This window comes from Pelophylax lessonae, assembly GCF_965119305.1.
Source record: "Pelophylax lessonae genome assembly, chromosome: 6".
Classification (NCBI taxonomy): Eukaryota; Metazoa; Chordata; class Amphibia; order Anura; family Ranidae; genus Pelophylax; species Pelophylax lessonae.
Genome location: NC_138773.1, coordinates 276,500,664 through 276,526,842, shown reverse-complemented (window position 1 = coordinate 276,526,842; position 26,179 = coordinate 276,500,664).

The window sequence follows — 26,179 nt, the reverse complement described above, 5'->3', positions numbered from 1 at the left end:
GCAATAAACTGGATAAAAGGAGGAAACTGGTCAGAAAGGCTACCAAGAGGCCTACAGCAACTTTGAAGCAGTTGCAGGAATTTATGACAAAGAGAAGTCATTGTGTGCATGTGACAACAATATCACAAACTCTCCACAAATATGGCTTGTACGGGAGGGCTGCAAGAAAAAAGCCACTCCTCAAGAAAGGCCACATGCAGTCATGACTGAGTTTTGCCAAAATGCACCTTGAAGATACTGAGGCCACATGGAAAAAGGTGTTATGGTCAGATGATATTAAAATTGAATTATTTGGCCTCAACCCCAAACTATATGTCGAACGCAAATCCAATACAGCTCCCCATCCAAATAACACCATTCCTATTATAAAGCATGGAGATAGTAATATCCTGTTTTGGGGGTGTTTCTCTGCAGCAGGGACTGGAGTACTTGTCAGGATAGAAGGAAAATTAATGGGGCAAAATAATGAAACAAAAAAGATATTGGGGGGCACATGTTGCACATATGCTGAAAGTATGGTCAATAATTCCAATGTGCGAAGGGATCGGACCGGGTGAAACCAGAATTTATTTTTATTGAGAAGTTTCTGCAATAAGGACATGAGGTATAATGAGTCTGAGGGACAGGAACTGCTATTCTGTTCATACATACTATTACACATCTATATATATTAATATCAACATTCTGATATACAAGAATAACATCCTCATAGAAAATAATAACCAATTAAACATGTGCTGAAATGTTGTTACTCCTTCTGCATCACAGTGGTCTCATAGTACAATCTAATATAAGATATAAACACATAACACTATAATAATCACATTCCTGGTACACTGTAGTCATGTGATGCTACAGTGTGACCCTGGCCCACTAACATTTGTGCAGTATGTTATTCAATCACACAGTAGTGACAAGAGTCTTTACTGATCACAGGGATGTAAATTAAATCGACTTTGCCCTGTTTATAATCATAAATATACTCCCTCTTACCTGAAATAAGGACATGAGGTATAATTAGTCTGAGGGACAGGAACTGCTATTCTGTTCCCCCAGAAACAAAGGTTCTAACTTTTAGTTCCTCCCATGCCTTGCTTGCAGTTGTGCTTTGTGCTGCCATCTACTGGTAAATTAATAGAAATGCCATGAAACAGAAATGTGTTATTTTTATGGGGTACCTGACATCCCTTACACTCTCCCCCACAAAATTTTATGTCGTCCCAGACATATGCAGATTTAGTATTAGAACCATTCCATTCCCCATCTCACAATAGCCATTGGGAGCCAAGGTTAAATAGTAATCCAATTACTGGAGGAATCATCCTCCCTGCGACATCTACTCCCAGTTATGTCACAGTTTCTCACCAGGTCCAGAGCGCTCATGTACCTGGTAAGATATTGTTGCATATAGCCAACCAATAAGTAAACCTCTACAACACAGGTTTGTGTAGGCTATTGAGAAAATGGTTTGATGGAGAACTAGGGAACATCTTATTACTTCTGTCCATTATTGTGTTTTTAAGGTGGAATACCCACGGTACGTTATCAATACAATATAGCATAACCACCTAATACTCTCTATCTTTTAGTTGTCGGCCGACTTTACCTTAACTACCTAGTTCCATCACTTGAAGCTATTTTTGCTTGACCTGGAAAATCTGCAGTGAGAGTGCAAGAAATGTCCTTTTGTTAACTACAGAAAATAACACCTAACATCTGCGACATAAGTAAACAACTGTAACATAATAATAATTAATAGACCGTATCATAATATATGACTGTTTTTACCAGTTTTTAGAGTCCTCAGCAAAACATTCTGGACTTAAATACCAGCTAGGGCAAACGGGTAGTGTATGAATACAGTCTATGACCTGTACAGCTGCATTTCTGGCAGTACTACTGGGTTGACCCAAAGTGTCATAAGTCAGAACTTTTGGTTGTCTCCTGTTCCTGCTGGGTTGTATCCTGCATAGAGGAAGGGCATCCGAAGCGTCCTCATACTCGCCTTCGTCACAGTCAACTGTTTCTGTTGGCTTTCCTGGTGAAGGATTTTCTTCTTCTATATCTCCTGGTGAACATGTAGTTTGTTCAGGTTGACCCACAAACTTGTCCTCTGTAGTTTCCACTGTAGCTTCCTCTGTAACTTCCGCTTTAGCTTCCTCTGTACTTTCTTCTGTAACTTCCTCTGTACTTTCTTCCACAACTTCCGCTGTACTTTCTTCTGTAACTTCCTCACTTGTTTCAAACTGACAAGGGTAGAATTCTGCTGCTTCTGTGTCTTTCCTTGCGTGGTCTCTCTGAGTTACAGGAATAAAAGATCTCCATTGCTCTTGTTCATGGTCGTATTCATCTTCTGATACTTCCTCAGATATCTGTGTAGGCAGTTGAGTAGTCTTTGGAACTTTGCCTTCTGTTCTGGCACTGGGTCCGTCAAGTATCTTCTGACCTCTGTCGACGGGTAGGTAATCGCATGGCAATAACAAATTGCGGTGTAGAATCCTTGTTCGGCCTTTTCCAATTTCTGGCTTGACCTCATACACTGGACTATCTTCACACTTTTCCCTAAGGACAACATGTACGGCATCTTCCCAGAACAATCTCAATTTTCCTGGTCCTCCTCTTTCAGTAAGATTTCTTACAAGAACTCTGCTGCCAGGTGCAAGTTCAACTCCATGAGTCTTCTTGTCATAGTGTTCTTTTCCTCTTTGTGCAGCTTGAGTAGCTACCTTTGAAGCAACTTGGTAGGCCTCAGTCATCCTATCTGTCCACGTTTTAACATACTCAGAGTGAGTCTTGTATTTTTCTGTTACTGGAGTGTCAAACATGCTATCTATGGGTAATCTTGGAGACCTCCCGAACAGTAGAAAGAATGGAGAATAACCTGTAGCTTCACTTTTAGTGCAATTGTATGCATGTACGACCTGTGCAAGTGAACTTTTCCAGTCTTTCTTGGACTCTGGTGACAGGGTCCGAAGCATAGACAACAGGGTACGATTAAATCTTTCACATTGTCCATTGCCTTCTGGATGATATGGAGTTGTGTGAGAGTTCTGGATATGGCAGTGTTTCCCTAATGCCAAGAACAATTGGTTTTCAAATTCTTTACCCATGTCATGGTGAATTCTGGTAGGAAATCCAAACTTCAAGACAAAGTCACTGAATATCTTGTCGGCAACAGTCTTTGCTGACTTGTTTTTGGTTGCATAGGCTTGAGCAAACCTGGTAAAATGGTCGATTAACACTAATATGTACTCAAAACCTCCTTTACAAGTCTCGAGATGGAGAAAGTCAATGGAGACCAGCTCAAAAGGATAAGTGGTGGCAATACTGTTCAATGGAGCTCTAGTAGGCTTATGTGGGCGTTTGTCTTTCAGACAAGTGCACTGGTGGTTGATGTATTGCTCAACGTCTCTCTGCATATGTGGCCAAAAGAATCTTTCTCTGATCAGGTTTACAGTCCTTTCGACTCCTAAGTGTCCCATATCTTCATGTAATTCTTTCAAAACCAATTGATGATACAACTTGGGCAACACTAGTTGAGAAACTGATGATGTTTTCCGTCTCAAGATTCCATCTTCATCGAGGTATAGCTTGGTCCACTGTTTCATTAGTATGAAGAGATCAAGCGGTCCACCTTGTCGTTCCTGTTTTGATGGGAACCGGTTTTGGCTCTTGTACTTCCACACAGGGCCAATCACGGAGTCTTCTTTTTGGGCTGTCCTAATGGTTCCTTTGGGTATTTGAGCTACCTTATTTTGGGTACCATCTATTGTTGATGTCATATGGGCGATGGTTACTGGACACAGCCAAGGCATTTCTTCCTTCTGACGGTCCACTTCTTGCGAACACTGTTGCATGTATTGTTCAGGACTTAATGGCATACGGGAAAGTACATCTGCATCCGCATTCCTTTTTCCTGGACGATACTTGATGGTAAAATTAAAGTCAGCTAATTCTGCAATCCATGGATGACCTGTTGCGTTTAGTTTAGCCATAGTGAGGACATAGGTTAGGGGGTTATTGTCAGTATATACTACAAAGGATGGACAGTAGTATAGGTAGTCTAGGAACCTCATATGGCCCGGAATCACATATGGCCCACTTCATCGCTAGGAACTCTAGTTTTCCCGAATGCATGTGATAGTTCTTCTCGGCAGGTGTGAGAGTTCTAGACCCGTAAGCGATTACCTTTAACTTTTCCTCTTGCTCTTGGTACAGCACAGCTCCTAGTCCTTCTTGCGAGGCATCACAGTGTAGAACAAAGGATTTGCTGTAATCAGGGTAACCCATCACTGGAGGATGAGTTAACAACTCAATAAGCCGGTTAAGCACTACCTGGTGGTGGTCAGTCCAGACTATCGACTGATGAGAGGGTAGTTGACCTCTTAGCTTTGGTGATGACTTCTTCTTCTTCCTGGACTGGCTAGTTGGTGCTGATGATGCAGCAGGTGTTGTATCCGCTGACAATAATTCATAGAGGGGTTTTGCAATTCTGGAAAAGTTTTGGACGTAAGGGCAATAGTAGGAAAGGAATCCTAGTAGTTTCCTGAGTTCTCCAACAGTCTTTGGCTGGTTGTTCTTCAATGCCAGCACAGGCGCAGTGTCTGCTGGATCCACAGAATGACCATCTTTGGAAACGATCTTGCCCAAGAATCTGACTTTGTTTCGGAAGAGTTCACACTTCCTAGCTGTTAACTTGACACCATGTTGCTGATATCGTTGCAGTACCAACCTGACATGCTCCACATGTTCTTGGAATGATCTGCTGTGAACAAGGTTGTCATCTAGGTATGGCAGACAGATCTCATCCCTCAGTCCCATTAAACAGGTTTCCATGCTGCGTTAAAATTCAGCTGGTGCAGAGCTAAGGCCAAAGGGTATTCTGATCCATTCATACAGACCCCAAGGTGTGATAAATGCAGTCAGTGGTCGACTGGATTCTTCCACAAATCCTTGATGGTAGGCTTTCCCTTGGTCTAGCACCGAAAACCATGAACTTCCTCCTAGGCTGTCCAGCATGTCTTGGATCCTAGGGATTGGATGGCGGTCAGGGATGGACTTCTGGTTCAATTCTCTGTAGTCACAACACAGTCTTAAACTACCGTCCTTCTTCCTTACGCACACAATGGGTGATGAGTATGGAGATTTTGACTCCGCAATCCATCCACGATTCAGTAGAACCTGCAGGTACTCTTTCACTTCTCTGTGCAGTGGTTTTGGTACAGACATGTAAGTTCTCCTAACAGGTGTGTTGTCTTTGAGGTGAAGTTGCAATTGTAGGGAAGGAATACATCCTACATCAGAGTCATCTTTGGCGAAAGCATTGCATTCCTCCCTTAACATTGTCTTCACTATCTGTTGATCCTCCTCCGGTAGGTGTTCGATAGCCACTGGTGGATCCCAGTGTTCTCGATTAGCATCGCTTACCAGTGATTGACTCATGTTTAGGTTTTCCACTTGACCTTCCGGCCCTTGTCTGGATGTCAGTGGCCGATGAGTTACTGAGTGAGTGGCTACACTCACTGATTGTTTCATTTTCACCTGAGCTGGGTAAGTTGTCTTTATGGGCTCGAGGCACCCCATCCTAGTCTGACCTGATAAAATAATGTCCTGCTTAGTTGTGTTCCAAACCGGGATGGATAGTTTGGAAAATTGTCCCTTTTGGAGTGATACTAATGTCTCATCTACATGCAGTCCATCCGGCCAATGATGGGCCTCATCAGGTGTAAACAAAACTGTCTGATCTTGCAGTGCTGGTTTGGCGTGAACCCTACACCTGAGATATGTTCCAGTGTTTGCTGGAATTCTTTGGCTCTTAGTACCAGTCTTTAGTGTAGCACCACCAGTTTCCCTGTGACTGGCTTGTAGTAGACTTACAAGGATCTCTGTTTTGGTGTTTGACAGTTCCAATGCTGTCCCTAGTACTTCTACAAAACCTGGAATGGCTTTCTTTCCTTTGGCAGATGTCTCCTTGAAGAGTTCTTCAATAACATTATAACCGATTATGGGCTTTTCAGCTACTTTCTCATCCTCCGATACCACAAGGGGCACTATTAACTGTTGGCAGGTGTTACTTCCCGATGTTAGCTGAAAAACGACCTCAATCCACCCGGAGAAGGGAATCTCAGTCTCATTAGCTGATTTACCTAGGAGGACTCCGGGCCCAAGCAATTCTTCAAAAGATCGGAGCACTGTATGTGGCAGAACCCGCTGTCTCCAGCTCTCATTGATAATGCTAACCTGAGAGCCAGTATCCCATAGAGCCTGGACAGGAGTATCATCTATTTCACAGTTCACAAGGCACCTTTTTCCAACAAGACTCAGTAACTTGCTGTTTTGTCTCATGGAAACACAGTCCACATGAGTTGGCATTTTCTCAGCCACCTGGTAGAATCTTTGGTTACTGCAGGTGGGTACCCTTTGCAAGGGATCTGGGCTCACCCTTCCAGCCGTGGCACTGATGGTGGTTTGAGAACTTGTTGCCTTGCTACCGACAAAAGTTACACTTTGGGACACAGGGTTGGTTCTCGCACAGGTTACTGTCGGTCCCTTGACAGCAACCCTCTCCCGTTTAACTGGTTGGGACTGGTCATTTTACAGTATCTCGCTATATGTCCATATTGACCACAGTGGAAACAATGGTCACAGGCAGTTCTCCGACCAGTTCTTTTACAAGATTGACAACCTCTATTGCTCATGCCCACTGCTACCTGAGGCCCTTTAAGTTCAGGATCTCTTTGAGTTCTCGAACCTTGGAGAAGTGTTTTCATCTCTATCATCTCTTTTTGCATCTGGAGTATCAGCTTTTCCAGTTCAGAGTTGCTCTTTGAAAGCTGTTGGATGGTTGGGCTACTTGATCTTGTGTCGGCGGTGGTTGTCAGGAAATCTGGTTCCTGAGGACAATGTAAGACATTGGACTGACACTCTTTCCCTTTCATCGAATAGCTGGACTGAGTTTTCTTTTGCTTCTGTTCCCTTTCCATCTCCATATTAGTGGCTTCATTTGTTTTCTCTATAAGCACCTCATCTGAAATGGACAGATCATCTAAATACTGCTTTAACTGGAACTTGATGTGGTCACTTCTCAGTCCAGTACCAACTGACCTTAGGAATTTCTTTTGTATCAGCTCAGCGCTGAAGTGTTCATCCGAACCTTCTCCTTGTGAGACAAACAGGCGGTCCTTCAATTCGATAGCTCTGAACAGGAAATTCTGAGGAGTTTCCTTACTATTCTGTGAGATGTTTATCAATTGTTGGTACAGTTCGGAAGCATTTTCCTCCTTGTAATGGCTTTTTAGGATTCTCCTAAGTTGCACTAGGGTCAGTCCATTCTTCATTTCCAGCATACCTCTGAGACTAAGGCTGGGACTTATGGCTTTTACCACAGCTTCCACAATCTCGGACTCGGGATACCCTTTTTGTAGTCCCATGTCGATCTGGTGCATAAGGTTTGTATAGGACAACTTGTCTTTCTGTTCCTTTTCACCTATCTGACCAGCAATCCTAAAGTCCTTTCTGATTGTCACCTCTGGCAAGTTACCATGGTGAAGTCTCTGAGTAACTGGAATAGGTTCTTGTTTTGAATGACATTTGAGTCCTGGCTTTTAGTACTCAGCTCTTTTATCTGTTCCTCGATTATTCTGGACGTTTCCTGGAACTTCTCCTGCATAGTGTGGTATTGTCCTTTCAGATTGGCTAATTGCTGTTCTGGTTGGGGGTCTTTCTCACTGGTGTTTGGTGCTTCAGCATTTTCCCTCTTCTTCTCTAGCTCACTGACAAACCTCTTAGTTGCTTGGAGAAATTGTGTCACCGCTTTTTCACTTTCAGTCTCGACCAGTTCATCTATCACCCCATTGACTATCCGCATGTAGTGGCGCCGGGTTTTTCCTTTTGCCATACTTGCTTCGGAGGCCTTGATAAACTGGCAAGTCTCTATGAGATCACCGACTGTCATGTGAATCAGATGCCCACTGATTTCGTCTTGCAACTTTTCTATATCCATCTGTGTGCGATTCCTGTGCAGCAGCGGTTAATACTTTAATCTTCTCTCAGCTTCGCCACGGACAGCGTAACCGCTCTCTTCCACTTCCGTTTTCTTCACCCGGTCCCTGTTCGGGCGCCAATTTTGTTGCACATATGCTGAAAGTATGGTCAATAATTCCAATGTGCGAAGGGATCGGACCGGGTGAAACCAGAATTTATTTTTATTGAGAAGTTTCTGCAATAAGGACATGAGGTATAATGAGTCTGAGGGACAGGAACTGCTATTCTGTTCATACATACTATTACACATCTATATATATTAATATCAACATTCTGATATACAAGAATAACATCCTCATAGAAAATAATAACCAATTAAACATGTGCTGAAATGTTGTTACTCCTTCTGCATCACAGTGGTCTCATAGTACAATCTAATATAAGATATAAACACATAACACTATAATAATCACATTCCTGGTACACTGTAGTCATGTGATGCTACAGTGTGGCCCACTAACATTTGTGCAGTATGTTATTCAATCACACAGTAGTGACAGGAGTCTTTACTGATCACAGGGATGTAAATTAAATCGACTTTGCCCTGTTTATAACCATAAATATACTCCCTCTTACCTGCAATAAGGACATGAGGTTTAATGAGTCTGAGGGACAGGAACTGCTATTCTGTTCCCCCAGAAACAAAGGTTCTAACTTTTAGTTCCTCCCATGCCTTGCTTGCAGTTGTGCTTTGTGCTGCCATCTACTGGTAAATTAATAGAAATGCCATGAAACAGAAATGTGTTATTTTTATGGGGTACCTGACATCCCTTACACACACCCTAAAACGCACAATTCTCAGGTTGGTGCTGCTAAAAGACCAATATACAAATTGAACAATATAATAGCGTACACATACACAGAAAAAAAATGTTTTTCAAATCTTGCAAGGCTATTTAAAAACACCTGCTCTTATGAAGTAAATATGGGGATTTGGTCACACCATATGGCCATACTGTGCTTAAGCTGCACCAACCTGAGAATTGTGCGTTTTAGGGTGTGCCCCCCAATATCTTTTTTGTTTCATTATAGTTCTGACCAGACTTATGGGCGGAGCACCCCACTCTCCCACATCAAAGCCTCATTAGCATTGTCCACCTGTGAGTAGTTCCAGGAGGTGTCCCTTCATTGCAGCTCTAGCAGAGGAATCTGCAGCCTGCACACTTTTCCCATGACAGGAGTGAGTATTGCCCTATGGTTTTGAGAAGTGGGACTATCTTCTCTATGAATAGTGTAGGACCCACTGAAAATGGGGTACTTTGACGTAGTGGTGGGCTTAAGCACAGTATGGCCATATGGTGTGACCAAATCCCCATATTTATTTCATAAGAGCAGGTGTTTTTAAATAGCCTTGCAAGATTTGAAAAACTATTTTTTTCTGTGTATGTGTGCGCTATTATATTGTTCAATGTTTTAACCACTTGCCGACCAGTCACTGGGACTGTACTGCGGCAAAGTGGCACAATTCCATCCAGCGACGTAGACCTACGTCGCTGACTCCTCCCCCTGTAAGCAGCGCTCGCGCGCCGCCGGAGGCGCGCTCCCGCTGTTTTCAGTCACAGCGGGAGTCGGGCCAGGGGAGGAGCGGCGGCGATCGCCGCTGCTCTTCCCCGATCGTCGGGGAATCTAGTTTGGAGATCCGCCCGCTTGTGTAAACAGAGCGGGCGGATCTCCTAAGTGACAAGGAGTGACAGATTGCAGTGTTCAGCATAGCTGAACATGCGATCTGTCCCTGTGTCACTCAGTCACCTCCCTCCACACACGTTAGTAAGCACCAGGCATACATTAACCCCTCCCTCTCCAATAAAATTAACCCCTTCCCTGCCAGTGTCATTTTTACAGTAACAGTGCATATATATAGCACTGATTACTGTAGAAATGTCACTGGTACCCCCAAAAGTGTCAAAAATGTCAGTCAAGGGTCCGATCTGTCTGCCGCAATCTCGCAGTCCCGCAAAAAAAATTGCAGATCGCCGCCATTACACGTTACATAAAAACCACCGAAAATGACAGAAATCTTTCCCTTAGTTAATAAACGCAATAAGTTTTGCGCAAACCAATCAAAATACGCTTATTGTGATTTTTTTTACCAAACATAGGTAGCAGAAAACCAATTGGCCAAAAATTTAGATTTTTACATTTTTTTGGGGGGGAATTTCATATAAAAAAAATGTTAAAAATATTGTTATTTTTTCAAAATAAACGCTCTTTTTTTGTTTATAGCGCAAAAAGTAAAAATGGCACAGGTGATCAAATACCACCAAAAGAAAGCTCTGTTTGTGGGAAAAAAAGGACGTAAATTTCGTTTGGGTACAGCGTTGCACGACTGCGCAATTGTCAGTTAAAGTCGCACAGCGCCGAATCGCAAACAGTGGCCTGGACGTAAGACAGCAAAATCCTCCGGTGGTAAAGTGGTTAAAGAGTACCTGACCTGATGTAGGACAATAGAGAGAAAGAGGTCCACTAACTATCCAAGCGTGATCTTCCTTGACTTTGTCTATTCCCCAATAAGGTCCTTGATAGCTGTAAAGACCCAGTAGGAGATGTTCCAAAATTTCATGTCACTACCAAAAAAAAAATTGAAGTTTGCGAAATGTAATGATTACATTCACTAATATGTAGAAATCAAGTGCAAAAATGTGCCAAATTTAATAGATTTTTAGTACCATTGGTTGGTCACATTGTTTTCCTTACAAATTACTGCTTCCTCTTTAACGACCAGCAGTAAATGTGCAGTAAATGTGCAGTAAATGTGCTTGTATGTACCCCCCCCTCACTGGCCTATATCATCATGTGTACTGCTATAATATATTTGCAATAATTAACAAGCGACACATCTTGGAATCGGTTTCTGGAAACAATTCTGTGACTGGTGGAAATGGAAGGATTCTGATTAGATTTCCAGTGCGTGTATTTTTAGGTTCAGAGCAAGAAGCGTTTTCTATTTTTTGCAAATTGTTTTCTTCTTTTCCTACCGGCAACTCTGGTGTCATCCTAATTGACTATTAAAGAGATACTACAATATAAATAGATTTGTGCTTCATGAAAGCTTGCATTTTTTAACACCACTTATCTTGCATATTCATTCCGTCTCGTTGTCTTTTATTTACAAGCTCCTTTTAATTCCCTCAAAAGGACGACTTTGTCCTCGACTGCAAGCAACATGGGCACATAAAGCTTGTTCTTTCTATGTCACTTACCCCTACAAGGCAGGGTAAGAATTGTGCTAAGCGTAGCAGGAAATAAGATTCTTAGGGTCATTCAGCTGCCTCTATTATAATGTGCATTGGGAATACATGCCTGCTTTGTAGAAATGGCAATAGGGATAGATTCGGAAGGACACATTTAAAGTGGCCCTAGCATCAGATATATTGCTTAATTTTAATTGCATTTATGCTAAGTAATGTGTAAGTGTAATCTTTACAGGTACTGATTATCTATGACAAAGGTCACAGTGCTAACCCTGAAAATGCCTTTATCTGCTTTCATCTGTAGAATGGCAGAGGCATATTTGTTCAGGTACCAACCCAGAACAGCATCTAATGCCTAGACTGAGATGCTGGTTTAAAAGTATAAACCCTAGATCTTGTGCATTTGTTGTTAATGTACACACATGTCTGACACAGATCAGCCCCGCTGCAGAATTTCACTGTGTAATTGTGCTGCACACTGATAGGTGTATATTTACAGTATAAATCCATGAACCGGATAGTATTTGATTCACTACCAGTAAATGTTTTGGGAAAGTCATGTTTAATTCATTATTATTATATAAGATATTATCATAGAGTTGCAGTCTGAATAATGGGGGAGAGGAGAAGAAGGAAATGTGTGTGTGTAAATCCAGGAAGTGAACAGTCAGCAGCTTCAGCTGCCCACAGTTAAAATGGCTGCAGCCAGACTTATTGGTGGGAGATTTCTGCTAGTGATCGACCGATATCGGTTTTTCGTTGCCGATACCGATATTTTGGCGAATACATATCGGTATCGGCCGATATTGGCCAATATTTTTGTACATGTTTACAATGTTTAATTTTTTTTTTTTTGACAGGCACATTTGTGGAGGGATCTGTGGGTCTAATAGACCCCAAACCCCTCCTGTGCACTTTAAAGCCTTCAAAACGCCAAGTTTGGCTGTTTTGAATGCTGTCATTTTTTTTTTAATCTGGCGCCAGACAGTACCTGGAAGTGATGTCATTCATGACATCACTTCCAAGTTTTTGCATGCAGACCCAATCAGAGCCGAATGCGGCTTTGATCAGGCCTTTGGCGGCTGTGCATGCTGGTTACCTGGGTCTCCCGGTGGGACGGGAGACCCGGGCGAGCCGCGGAAGGTGGCGGGAGGGGGGGGAATGTCCCCTCCCGCTCCTTGTAATGATAGCCGAGCTGCTCCTCAGCCACATTGGTTGTCATTACAAGTTATTAGCCAACCGTCGGCTATGGACGCTGGTACCGGGGTGATGCACTTTCCAGAAATATCGGCAATATCGGTAACCTCCGGGGGGGGGGGGGGGCAATTCCGATATATCAAGATAATTGCATATCGGCCCTCGATATTTCGGCTTTGCCGATAATCGGTTGATCCCTAATTTCTGCAGTATATTTTGCAAGTACAGAATTACAATATATATATACAATTAAATGAAAAGTGGTTGGAGGGAACCTTTATAAAGGCAAAGATGTTTTTATTACATATTATGTGAGCAGACTGTAGTTCCTCTTTAAAGTGGATTGAGATATGCAGGGGCAGACTTGCAACTTTCGGCCCAGGGGGCAAGTACAAACCAGAGGCCCATGGTGCAGTGAGAGTCCCACTCTCCCTCTATCGGTTCTTCTCCAGACCCCCATTCCAGGCTGAAGCCCTGCTCCAGGTACTCTGGGCCAGCAGGGGGCGATTGGGCGGAGCTGGGACAGTTCAGTTGGGGCTGGCCAGGGGACGAGATTCTCCAGGGGGGCATGGAACCGGCCTCTGCTTCAGACACAGTTTACACCATCCATGTTGGTGAGGAAGGCTTGTGCTCTTTCCTTGTCTTCCACCCGCACTCAGTAGGTCAGTGGTGGGGACTTTTTACTTCTCTTTACCAGGAATCCTTTAGGCATGTCTGTAAACAAAGCAGTGCAGCCTTTTTACAGGACATCAGGGTGGCCCAGGGGGCAATTGCCCCCCTGGCCCAGTCCTCCCCTGGAGATATGTTTACATGTCTATACATCACCACTAAAATACTACAATGAAGACCGTACAATGAAATGTTACAGGTAGAAATGTTGGCTTTCTATGGGGTTTGCAGTCTTGCATTCATCAGCATTATCACCATTCTCAGTTCCAGCCTGCTTACATCAATACAGCAATAATGAGGAACAAATCCTATTGATAAAAATACTAGAAGAGACAGATTAAATGATGACATCAGTGCCATTATTACTGACCTCAAAAGAGTAAGATTTGTCTGAAAGGTCATATGTTACCGCACAGCACCTGATACAGCTTTGTGTGCCAAACACACCTCAATCAATACCCGCGCACTGTCTGCCATAAATAACTGTGTCTTGTAGGCATTAGGAATCATGTCAGCTGATGCATGGAACCTAATGTCACAATGGTGTCCTTCTCTAACGAGCCCATGGAGATGTCATACATGGCTCACCTAGCCTAATGTCAAATATCTTTGCATGCCATTTATGAGCGCTGGCGTTACAGGGAATTGTGGGAACATTGTACACAGGAAGAAAATCGTTTTTCTTTTTTTATATTTTCAGTGGTAGCGGAGGGACTCTGCTCCAGTGGAGTGCAAACTCTCAATACAATTGAACAGAGATTACAATGTGAATGTACGGCCCAGCGGGAAAGATTGTGACAAAGTGGTTGTGCAGCCTGGAGGAAGACACAGATGACGGTAGATGGGGAAATGTGTAAGGAGATGGGGAGGAGAGGCATGCTAAAGTGATCTCCCAGGTGATAATTTCACATTTGATAATTTGATTTTTGGTATATTGATTTTTTGAGGATTTACAAAAAAATCCCCTAAGTCCTGGTAACACCAGCAGCTGCTGGTGTGCTGCAGCATGACGGCTGTGCTGATGCATCAATCCTATACTTTTTTATAAAAAGTTTATTTCATAAGTTCTACTGGTCATGACAGCTACGCTTAAAAAAGTACCTCGCACCTCACTTTTTTTCAGCATACACCAACACAATGCAGCATGAAGTGGCCTGATGGGAAATAAGGCATTATGCTTTGTTCTGTATTAGGTTTGCATGAATGGGCTCTTAAAATATACTTTGTATAAACCCTAAGGGCTTGTTCATATATGTGGCTGGGGGAGAGGGGCAGTAAAACCGGTTAATTTAGCTGTGGATTTACCATTCCCCCCCATGCCAACTTGAACACTATCATACAGACGCTCATGGCTGTCCACTTGCTGTGGGCAGGATACTGTGCTTTCGGACATGGCAAAACTCAAACAGCGTGTAGCTTTTGGCAGGGCCGTAACTACAGGGGTTGCAGGGGTTGCAGTTGCAACTGGGCCCCATGCTCCAGGGGGCCTGTGCGGCTCCCCTGGACTCCTGCATAGGAGGGGTGGTGGGGGCAGCATGTAGAGAAATCACTGCCCTCCTTTTTCCTCCTGTGGCTGCAGAAGGGAAAATGGAGGAGATTGGTTCCTCTGTATGCTGCCCCCGCCACTCCTCCTATCCAGTGCACTTGTGTTCTGCTGTCTCTGGTCCCCTGTGTGCTCCCCCGGTACCCCCACTGTGCTCCCCTCTCCTGCCGGCTGCTGCAGGGGATCAGGTGTCACAATAGAGAACCAGGAAAGGGTCAGTAAATATGTAATTTACCAGCTCCTTCCTTTTCTGAATGGACAGAGTCATAGTCAGTGACACTGTAAAAATAAATAAATAAATAAAATGATAAAAAAATAATACAATTAATATACCAAAAAATAAAAACTACTGACACCAGTGGGTGAACTTCCAGGATCGCAAAGGTCACACTTGCAACCGGGCCCTGGCATTTCACCACCGTGAGGAGGCCCCAAGATGGCAGGAAGGGGGCCCACTGCAGAACTTGTCAAAGGTTCCCGCTGCGGGACCGTAATAAAGGGCCCCACAACAAGAGTAAAGGGCCCCAGGATCAGTGGGAAGAGCCCCAGGCTTAAAGGGAAGGGCCAGGGGTCCGGGGAGCCCTTCATGGTTTCTTGCACCGGGGCTCTGAAGGTTCTAGTTACGCCTCTGGCTTTTGGCAGGCAGTGCCACAACTAATGCAATTCCATGAGGCTGCCCTGGAACTTCCCCATAATTCTTGTGATGTGCAACATTTATAGGGTTAATCAGGCAGTGACATATTGCTTTTTCAGCACCTGTCAAACACCTCTAAACTGATCTGAGTGTGGATTGCTTTACAGAGGATCAGCAGTCCCTGCTGCACTTGTGAACAAACATTAAAACTGTTGAATGTGTTCTGTTATCTATTTGATAAGCGCAGAAAAATACCTACTAATCCTGTGAGATATTCAGTGCTCTGCCATGTCTTAGAGATTCTGCAGGGATATCCCAAACAACATTTACTCTGTCCATCTGTATATGAACTACAGAACACCTCCACCCTGTGTTTTAAAGATGAGAAATGGACATTATCTGTAGTCCTAACATACCTTTTGTCCTAGGGTGACAACGCTGCTCCTCCATAGATAAAGTGAGTGAGTGTTGTGACAGGGAGTGTGTTACTGGCAGGATAGGTCAAAATAAAAGAAAAATCTCTGAAAAAGAAAACAAATGCAGCTACATCTAGGTCTGGTAAGATGTAACATATTACAATATTGTTATTGATAGAGGTGCACCGAATGGAAATTTTGGGGCTGCTTTGTCGAGTAAAAAAAAACAAACAGTAATACCTTTATTAAATATACAACTTCGAAAATATTATGTATACCGTTATCTTCTTCCACAACTTACCACCGGACCGGTCCACCAAACACCCACTGTCTGTCCTCAGTCCTCCTGTCACTCCTGTGTCTGCCGTAGCCAGCGCCCTGGAAGATCCAGCCTGCCTTGCATGAGATGGAGTGCTCTGATGTCTGACGTCATTACGCACACCACAATCATGTGAGGGACATTCCCCGCAGGAGACGCTCCGTCTCCTCATCAGTTTGCACTACGGGCGGCAGTATGAGATGGGGAAATGCCGCCCCAAACTGATAACACGCAAAACTGCTGGAAAAAAAATCTTGGGCATCAATTTGCCATCCCTCTCAAAGTGCCGCCTGGGTCCAATGGACCCAGTGGGACCCATGGTAGGGCCGGCCCTGCGTGTTACGTTTTGATGCAGTTTTTGAGTCACATGATATATGAAAAACAAAGCATTAGCAGGGTAAAATCGTGGTAACATTGCGGAAAAAACGCAACAAATTAGTGGTAAAATTACCACATATTCATGGTAAATTGATTTTCACCCATTATTGGCACCCTTTTCTCTTATCGGCAAATCCGTAAATCCGTTGTCATCGGTTTTTACATAGAGATACATTGATGTCCGTTTTTCATCTGTCAACGGATGGATGAAAAACGGACAAACGGACAGCATGTGTGAAAGGGGCCTTACGTGGATCTTTTTTACCCCAGCACGGTGCATGCAGCTCTGTATGCTGATATAAAATAATTTTGTGTGCTGACTGTTTAAAAAAAAATGTCTTTTACTTACATGTAATTCTTTTTCCATCATGGTCTTTTGAGACATTGGTGCCCTAGCCAGGGCATCACATCTGTCCCCTGGGAAGGCTACATCTCTAGTGCTTTTCAGGGAGATCTTGGCAGATCTTGGGCATGTGCCATATTACGTCTGCCGTGGTTAATTATTGTAAATAACAACATTGTGGTTTTGTGGTTACTGTAATTTGTAAATAATAACAACTATGCCCCATCTTGTACTGTGCATCCGCAGGATCAGACAAGACAACTTCAGTGGGCTGGCACAGAATATTGAAGCAGAAGCTGGCCACCAATTGCATTTTTTTTAAATATTAGCATTGGTTCCACTGACAATAGGGACGAACAAGGAGTGTGCAGAAAACAGAAAGCAAGTAACTGTTGCAAATATTGGTATTTAAATTAGGTTTCTTTGCAGTTTTATTAATAGGAGAGTTGGGGGGGGGGTTACTGCTTTAAGCACTAAAACAGCTTGATTACTGGTCCCAGAGGGTAAGGTCAGACACTTAACAGAGCAGCATCTATTAGATTCCACGTGACCCCTGACCCCTTTAAAACAATGCAGTTATGTGCTCTTATGCACAGATTTATGTACATCCAGATACAACAGTAAAAAAGGTATGTGAAAAGGTGAAATTTCGCCGTGCTTATGGTATAAATAAATATAAGTGTATACAAAAAGGTAAAAAAGGTAAAAAAAGTGGGTATACGTAGCTGCTGCTAGAATATAAAGTGCTAGTGCCTTTAACATGAACAAATCCCAAGCAGTCCAGCGCTGCTACCAAACTTATGATAATGTGCAAAAGTGCATTGTGCCCATAATATCAAAATTGACAAGCAAATAAAATCCAACTATACATATACAGTACATCGAAGCAATTATTCAAATGTTCGTAATAAAATCAGCTACAGATGACGCCCTGAAAGTTGGCGAAACGCGTCTAGCGATTGGCTGAGTGTACCCGAATACGAACGACGTCACTTCCGGCCGGTGGAACGCACGCTGTGAGAGCAGCAAACCACCGCGCCGTGTCCTGTGTGTTTTCATTTACTCATTGTAAGTAGGTTTCTTTATTTTCAATACATTTTTTCGAACATACTTCACCATGGATGGCATTCTGTTTTCATGAGGGCACTCTGGACATAAGGATGGCTATTGTAAAGGATCTCTCCAACTGATCAACATATTCCAAGCTGTGTCCCCAAAGAGTTGTGACCACATCAAAGGATTTACACTCACCGTTAATTTTCCAGGGACTTGTGGTAAGTGGGGAACCACAGGGGGAGCACTGACACTTGATTGCACAAGTGAAGCACTGAAGCACTTTCCCTATCTACACTGTATCGACACTTGGAATATATTGGACTGATTTTATTACAAACATTTGAATAATTGCTTCGATGTATATGTATAGTTGGATTTTATATGGTTTTTGTGTTTTTATTGAAAACTTGGATGGGAGAAGGGAATGAGTGTGATAATCCAACTTAGATAACTATGTACAGTTAGCTGGGACGACTGAATAATGCTGAGAGTGCAGCTAGGCCGCTGCTTCACCTTGTCAGTAGCAGCGAAGTAGTAAGAAAGGAACTGCACTGTACTGCAGAACAATCTTCAGGGCCCTTCCTGGCACCCCCTTTGTTTCTATTCTTCAGGGTCAGCTACCCGGCACCCCCTTTGCTGATACACTTCCTGTGTGAGCTGGCTCCTTGATCCCCTGACCTCTCTGGAGTGCCCCCCTTCCTGGGCAGACCCTTAGGCAGATCTCCTGATACTCATGGACACTGTTTTTCCCAAGAGACTCTGCCAGCAGCTTCACTGTCAGCACTCTGCAGCTCAGCTCCACACCTGGTTCACTAGCCCGACCGCCTAAGACCACCTTCCTTACACCTGCAGGAGGAGAGACAGCTGTCCACCTCCTCCTGGGACTCTGCTTCCCGCCAAAGATGCCCTGTCACATGTCCCCTCAGTATTTATGGTCAATCCCAGGATGCATTGCAGGAATGCCCTCCCACTGGGACTGCCATAAAACAGGATGTGTCACTGGCTAGGTTTCCTCCACTGTCCCACAAGCTCCCTTATTGGATACAGTGGGGACACTCCCTCAGACCCAGTGAATCACACCTGGAAACATGTGACAGGCAAACTAACAGATCAGGCTCCCCTGATAAGCAGAAGGTGCTTTTTTCCTAGCACCTACCTAGGAGGGTGCTACACTTCTCATAGCAACTTTCCAGCCCTCTGGAACAACCAGACTCAAAAAGAGTGATCCACCAGCACCACCAATGGACAGTGTGGTGATCATCCATTGGCTTCTGATCCAGGTATATAAATATCATGTAGCACTACCCCATTTTAAGAAGAAAATGGCAAACTGGTTGGGTGCGAGCAGAGATGTCTCGAAGCTTTGCATTATGTTTATTATTTGTAGAGCCGCCCAATCCATTTTACATGTCTCGCAGGTAACTGAAAGTTTGTGTGCATTAAATTCATTTTAGTGTAATTTTTTCCTTAAAATATAGATGAACCGTTTTGAAAATACTGTATAAACATTTTCAAATACTATATTTTTATTCCACAGGGTTTTTGCGTCCAGAAATCTTTTAAAGTGGAGCTGTACTGCATCTGAGCACCACAAACCAAAAATGCAAATTAATTCATTTTGATCATCCAAAGCTAACTCTCCCATCAATCCATGTCTCCATGCTTTATTATGCTGAGAAATCACTTTGAAAAACACTCCTCTAGTATTTTTAGCCGCAGCCATCTTATGTAAGGCCAGATGATTCATGTAGCATTTTCTTCCTTGAATTCATCTGCCCTTAGATCAAGCATGCAGGATGGAGGGTGTGCTTAGCTGAGAAAACCCCTCTTCCCCTCTTGAGATGTATGACATCATTTGCCTAGGCCTCAAAACCAGGAAGTAATTGAAGAAATGTAAAACACGTTTAACCACTTGCTGACCACCTTATAGCAGTCTTACTGCTACAGGGCAACAGCTGTGAGCAGGCTTGCATATATATATATATATACACGTGATCCTGCGCTTCCGGGTAGTGCGATGTCCACCAGCACCCACCGATCATCCTGCAGACAGATAGAGCTGGAGTCTGTCTATGTACACAAGGCAGAACGTGGTTCTGTCAGTAGGGAAGGCATGAATCCTGTGTCTCTGCAAAGCAGGGACATGGATCCATGCTTTCCACTAGTAAAAGCACCTCCCACACTGTAGTAAAACACTGGCTAGGCACACCCTTTAATTGCCCCTGATGTTAACCCCTTCTCAGCCAGTGTCATTAGTACAGTGATAGTGCATATTTTTTTAGCACTGATCAATGTATTAGTTTTACTGGGCTCCAGAAAGTGTCAGTGTCCAAAGGTCTGCCGCAATATCACAGTTCCACTATAATTCGCTGAGCGCGGCCATTACCAGTAAAAAAATAATAAATAAAAATATCCTATCGTTTGTAGGCGCTATAACTTTTGCACAAACCAATTAATATAGGCTTATTGGGATTTTGTTTTACCAAAAATATTTAGCAGAATACATATTGACCTAAATTTATGAGGAAATTATTTACATTTTTTTTATTAGTGTTTTATAGCGGAAAGTAAAACATTTTTTTTTCTTTTGTCTTTTTTTGTTTATAGCGCAAGAAATAAAAAAACACAGAGGTGATCAAATGCCACCAAAAGAAAGATCTATTTGTGGGGAAAAAAGGACATACTTTTTCCTTGGGTACAGCGTCACATGCCAATTGTCAGTGAAAGTAACGCAGAGCCGTATTGCAAAAAATGGGCTGGGAAGAGGTAAATCTTCCGGGGGGGGGGGGGGTCAAGTATTTAAAACAAGTAAATATGATTTCCTTTCCTATCTGTTTAGTAAGGCTAGCAGCATAAGAATTAAATATAACTGATGTTGATTGGGAGAGTTCTACTTTATTGGTTTTGGGAGTTTTAATGAATTTTATAGCCATAAATTCAGATTTTAAAATGCATTTAAAAAATGAAAAAGTTGCTCCAGATGGGACGATGGGACGTGGTAATGCAAAAGCTAGCTGGAGAGTGCACTGGTGATTTGGTGGTAAACGACCATAAGAGTTTAGCTGGTACTGAGGAGAGATAAGCTCTGGCATGTTCAGGGTAGGATCCGAAAACCACAAGTGCAAGCTCACCAGAAAGCTTGTCATCTGTACAGGACAGACATTTGTGGCACATATTCACACCCCTTTTTTTAGTGCAATTACAAGTAGGGAATGTCCCAGCTACGGATGTTTTGCCCGTACATGTGACACGTTGGGAGATGAAGCTTGGTGTGGCCGAAGTGAACACTCAAGAGTCCATTTGCAAAAATAGAGGCTGTGCGAATGTTACATTTCACAATTCACAAAAAGCCCAGCGGGAAGGTACCCGTCCGGAAACACTATCAGGATGTAGCAGCGATGTGTAGCAGAGCAGATCTCAGATGTACCGACTGTGAATGTTTTGAGTGTCAGAATGTGGTCTGGCTGGTTTGTGCCCAAATGGGGAGACATCCAGGAAGGATGGAGCGTCTCTATTCTTTCCCTGCTTGTCTGGAACCTCTATTCTTTCCCTACTCATCTGTAACTGTCCCTGACAGATAGGTGACCTGTCCCTACACTACCCACATGCGAGAAGTACGCAAAGCCCGGGAGCCAGGGACTTTAATTGACTCTGCCTGACCCAAGATGGCCTCCAGAGTTACAAAGGTCGCAGCATCCCACTGGATAGCTAACTCAGTGACCCAGGAAACCATAGAGGAACCATGTTCCTCTTGATTTCCTCTCCCTCTGCAATGTCTCTGTGGTTGAGCACCATCTGCAATGGAAAAAGTGGACTACACTTGCCTACAGACAGCTTCCTGGTGGCCTTGCACAGATTTGTTTCGATCCTAGTCTGAAGACACCTACGCTAATCACTACTACTGAGCACTGTAAATGGGCTATTGGAATCAACAGTTTTGTACCTCAGACTCTGATACTCAAGCTGAAATACCAGGCTCAGAATAACTATAATTAAAAAAGAAAAAAAATGTGTTTTTCCCATCATGTGATTTAGCTTTAACCACTTCAATACCGGACACTTCCCCCCCCCCCCCTCCTTCCCAGCTTTCAGCGTTTTCACACTTAAAAAAAAAAAAAAGATTTATTTGCGGCTTTGCATATAACATATATAATGCTAAACTCACACTGTGCATGCGACCATTATAACACAGTTGCCATAGGCCGGTAAGTAGAAGATATTGAAAAAAGAACAGAGAACAAAAGCTGAGCAAAGCAGATTAAAAATAATAATGAAAACCATAGAACTCGACTTCAGCTGTCGATCTGGAAACAAAGTACGGTTAGGCTGACCTGGCACGCCCGAAGTCAAGTGCACACCATAACTTGACTAAGACTAGGACCTGTAACTGGTCTCGTAATAGTAATGAACTAAACAATAACAAATATTGAGAGAAGTAATGTAGAATCCAAATAATACATCTCTGTTTCAGTTGTACTGGCAGCCTGCAGGTTCTAAAGGGTGGTATAGAGCTTTACCGTTCAGTTTTTTTTAAATGCAGTGAAACATATTTTTTCCCAGACAACTGGGCAAAAACCGCGTGGAAAAAATATTGCAACCACCGCCATTTTATTCTCCAAAGTCAAAAAAAAAAAAAATATGTATATATATATATATATATATATATATATATATATATATATATATATATATACATACATACATACATACATATATAATGTTTGGAGGTTCTAAGTAATTTTCTAGCTAAAAATACAGAAATACAGATTTTAACAACACAAACATGCTTGGTCATTAAGTGGTTAAGTAGAAAAGCCTGTCCCTTTCCAGCATGCTGTAAAGAAGGGCCTTTGATCTCTGTGGGAAAGCAGTGGTCTCTCTGAAGAGATCTGGCATGCCCCCTTCTGATTTAGGAGAGCATGAGATTAGCTGATTGGAGAGGTGTAGCTTTGACTCAGCAGGCAACATGTTGGTGCTCTGCAGAGAGATCGGTGCTTCCACACAGAAAGCAAGGATCCTTCTGTCCACCATACTGGCAAGGGTGAGACCTTTCTACTCAGGCTGTGGCTGTTTTCTAAAGAAAACAAGCTGTAAGACTTTGTATTCCTGTTGTGTTCATAAACCTGGAATGTACTTGGCTAAATTAAACTGAAAGATCACCTAGGTTTAGAGACCAGTGACAGGCTGACACGGAGCAGTTACCTTTGGTTAGGAATAGATGTCCACAGGGCTTTTTTTCAGCGGGAACGTGGATGAACGTAGTTCCGGCACCTCTAGTACTAAATGTAATGACAAGGGGTGCTGGGGTGTGCTGGAGGAGCTATCAATGCTGACTGCTGGGGGATCTATTGTTGCTGGAGGGGATCTTTTTTGCATGTCAATCTATTGTTGCTGAGGACATCTGTTGCTTCTGTTTGCTGGGGGGGGATGCGTATGTTGCTGGGGGGGTCAATTGTTGATTGTATTTTGCTGTTGAGGGAGGGGTCTATCGATGCTTGCTGCTGGGAGATCTGTTTTATGGTGCTCAAGATCTATTGCTGGGCTGGGGTGGTATTTTTTTTGCAGGGGTCCATTGTTGCTGGGGGACATCTATTGTGGCTGGGGAGGGGGGGGGTCTATTGTTGCCATACAAATTACTTAGAACCAGAAAATGGTACTTGGCTCTGTATCCTCTAAAATGGGCAGTACTGAGAGGTGCATGGGGGGTGGAATCAAGATAGTGCTTGGAAGTGGGTAGGGGGCAGAGACAAGAGTTGACTCAGAAAGGGGGAGTTCCGGCACCTATTCTCTGAGAAAAAAAGCCCTGGATGTCCAAGCCTGGACGCAGCTAATTGCACCCAGGCTTGGACATCCATCTCCAACCCAAGGTAACCCCATGGTGTAGGGCTACAGGAGAACAGGCTGCTGTCAGCCTGTCATTAGTTTAAATAGGTTGAGTGATTGCTGATGTGTCCAAGCCACAAGAGTCAGCAGATTCTTACCACTGGAATCAGATGGCTGTACGTAAATGGCCGTGTGAATGTGGCCTGAAGCTGCCATCTGATCCTGCCTCGTCACTTGTATACACAACTAGCTACAGCTTAAGAATGTATTGTCCAACTGAAAGCTGCAGCAGTGCCACAGTGGCAATGACAGCTATGGGGCATGTTGAAATTTGTCATCCGATGTTCTATTTATCTATGGAAGGCCCTCTTGCCCGTGAACCCATAACATATCTTGTTGGGGAAAGCAAAATCAATAACATGAAGCCTGCTATATGTATGGCTAGCTTTACAAACATACAGTAGAAGGGATGCATGAGGACTAGAATTTTGAAATGCTTTAACATGATTAATGGATAATTTAATTTGGTTGCAATTAGTGCTCAGGCATTGATGACATCTGCAGATTTTACTACAGAGACATACATGTCCTGGGGGAAAGTACACAATGATGCCTTCACCTCAAGGTGACCGTACAGTGAACCATGATCAATAAAAGGTTCCTTTGGCTGTATGAAGAATGTGTCAATACAAAATAACATTGAATGATTAAATGGAGTGTAATTAGAGACTGCATACCCCATACAGACCAAGGAACCAGCTATGCTTTATTCTAAGATCTATCTATCTATCTATCTATCTATCTATCTATCTATCTATCTATCTATCTATCTATCTATCTATCTATCTATCTATCTATCTATCTATCTATCTATCTATCTATCTATCTATCTATCTATCTATCTATCTATCTATCTATCTATCTATCTATCTATCTATCGCACCCTCCTAGGTAGGTGCTAGCGAGAGAGTATAGTTTTGAGCTCCGTCTGCTTTCCAGAGGGGTTGCAGGTAAATCTATATGCTTCTCTGCCTACCAGAGATCTGTTAGTGAGGTCTGCTCATTGGGCTCAGTATGCAATTTATTCAGTCTGGAGAGTGTTTCACGCTAGTCCAATAGGGAGGCATGTTGGACAGTGGGAGAAATCGTGACAAAGAGGTGCATAGGCTTTTGATACAGTCCTGATGATTGGCAGAGTGCAGGTCATCTGGGTGCATGCTGCGATACTGTATAAATGCCAGGAGCACATGTGCTCTGGGTCTTTCGTGGGAGAACGGAGTCCTGGAGGGAGGGGGCGGCAGCCTCCTTCTCTGTATAGGTGCCATGCAGTTGCAGGAGGTCGTCCTGAGGGCCAGAGGAGCGATTGAGAGGACCAGAACCCAGAGGATCAAGGAAGCTGACTGAGAGGGGAGACCCTATGGCTGCAGTATCATGAGTACAGGGACTCGTGTCAAGGGGCCTGACCTGAGGGGGCCACCCCTGCTCGTAGGATAGTCAGTGGATGGGTGTCAGCAGAAAGAGGATGCTAGGGAGTGTATCCTGAAGATAAGATAATATATTGTCCACCAAGTCGTCTTGAGCGACAGCAAGAGACATCTCATTCATCTAAAGTGGCAGGATGACTTAACAGCCAGGCGGTTCCATACCTACAAGTGAAGTAGAAGATAGACCTCCTTCTCCTATTGCCATTACAAAATAAACAACAAAAACCACCAAACACCCCTGGACTGTTCAATGGAGTGAAGAGCCAAGAGGAATGTAAGAATTGCATTTGCTTATAACCGGGTGTTGGTAACCAGGGGGGCATGCAGGGTGGATATACAGCAGTCCCTACGGGGGCATTGCTATCTATCTATCTATCTATCTATCTATCTATCTATCTATCTATCTATCTATCTATCTATCTATCTATCTATCTATCTATCTATCTATCTATCTATCTATCTATCTGTCTGTCTGTCTGTCTGTCTGTCTGTCTGTCTGTCTGTCTGTCTGTCTGTCTGTCTGTCTGTCTGTCTATCTATCTATCTATGATAATACTTTATTGTCATTGTATGTATACAATGAAATGTATCAAGTTGCTCTTTATACTTTACAATGTAAAGGAGGAGGTTATAAAACGGGTCTTCCCTTTTAGGGTGAAATTCAACTTTAAATATAGCAAAAAAATGAAATATTTAAAAAAAAGTAAAAATTCCCCATAACATACCTAAAATTCTGCACCTGGTGGGCTTATGGTTATGGACAATACAGTCCTAGGGAAAAAATTATACTTTAAACTATTAGAGTAGAGTGTGTTTTAAGCTCTGTACATCTTTTCTCTGACAACAACAGGGCAAAAACACTATAACCAGGATGGGTTTGATCACTACTAATAGCTTTTGCCAGCTTTTTTAATCTGCTGACATATGTTGTTTCCAAATTTGGTAGATCCATACCTATGACCTCTGTGCTGATTTCACCACACAAGACAGGAACTTCTAAAGCCCCGTACACACGATAAGAAATTCGGAAGGGAGATTTTGTCCGACGACCGATCTGCCGATTTTCGGATTGTTAGTATGGTG